The sequence below is a fragment of the Mauremys reevesii genome, linkage group 14 (assembly GCF_016161935.1).
Source record: "Mauremys reevesii isolate NIE-2019 linkage group 14, ASM1616193v1, whole genome shotgun sequence".
NCBI classification, from domain to species: domain Eukaryota; kingdom Metazoa; phylum Chordata; order Testudines; family Geoemydidae; genus Mauremys; species Mauremys reevesii.
Window position 1 is genome coordinate 10,278,621 of NC_052636.1, and position 764 is coordinate 10,279,384.

The 764-nt window shown below is 46.9% G+C and overlaps 1 non-coding gene across 1 annotated transcript; it reads left to right on the forward strand.

Moving 5' to 3' along the window:
* Positions 1-314: 314 nt before the first annotated feature.
* TRNAS-GCU lies at positions 315-396 on the forward strand. Its single transcript has one exon. It is a non-coding gene; the product is annotated as a tRNA-Ser (tRNA).
* Positions 397-764: the final 368 nt, after the last annotated feature.

Consider the following 764-nt stretch of genomic DNA (forward strand, 5'->3'; position numbering starts at 1 on the left):
GGTACGTTCTGCTCCCTTCACTCGTACAGGAAGGAGAATAACATTTCATTCCATTCAACCCTAAAGTGATTTGCAACCCACCATCATCCCAAACTGGTCATTTTGGGGAAGCGGCCCCATCATGCTGCATAGCTAGGCAGAGTAGGGGTGTCTGTGCAAACACGGCCTGTTCCTGAAGTCTTCCCCCAGCTCCTCACTAGATGTGAGGGGGGAACTCATTCAGCCCCTGCTTACGCTTCGTATTTAAAAACGTCTTAGTGTCCCTATCTCTGCCAGCCTTAGATTTCTCCTCCTGTCCCTGTTTTAGCAGCTTAGATGAGGTGGCCGAGTGGTTAAGGTGGTGGACTGCTAATCCATTGTGCTCTGCACGCATGGGTTCAAATCCCATCCTCGTCGGATGTATTTAGTCTTCACTCTCCTTTATAGACAACCATCTCCCCCCTTGGTACAATGACAGATCCAGCAATGTTGCTTCTTGCAAACAAAAGCCTTCTCAGAATCTCAGCTGCACCCCCTGCTTCAAATAAAATGTCTAAATCCCAGATTTCTAAAAAAAAAAATTCTCAAGTCCTGCATTATTTAGTTTTTATCTCAAAAGGGAACAGCCTCATAATTTCCCCCTAACACCCTGGGACCTCCCCAGATAATTACAATACCTCCATTCTGAGCAAGGTCACAACAGTGAACCAGAGCTAGTGTCTAGGCCAAGCTGGTCTGAAGGAGGCAACTCAACCATCTTCTCTTGGCAAGGTCTGACTGAGAAA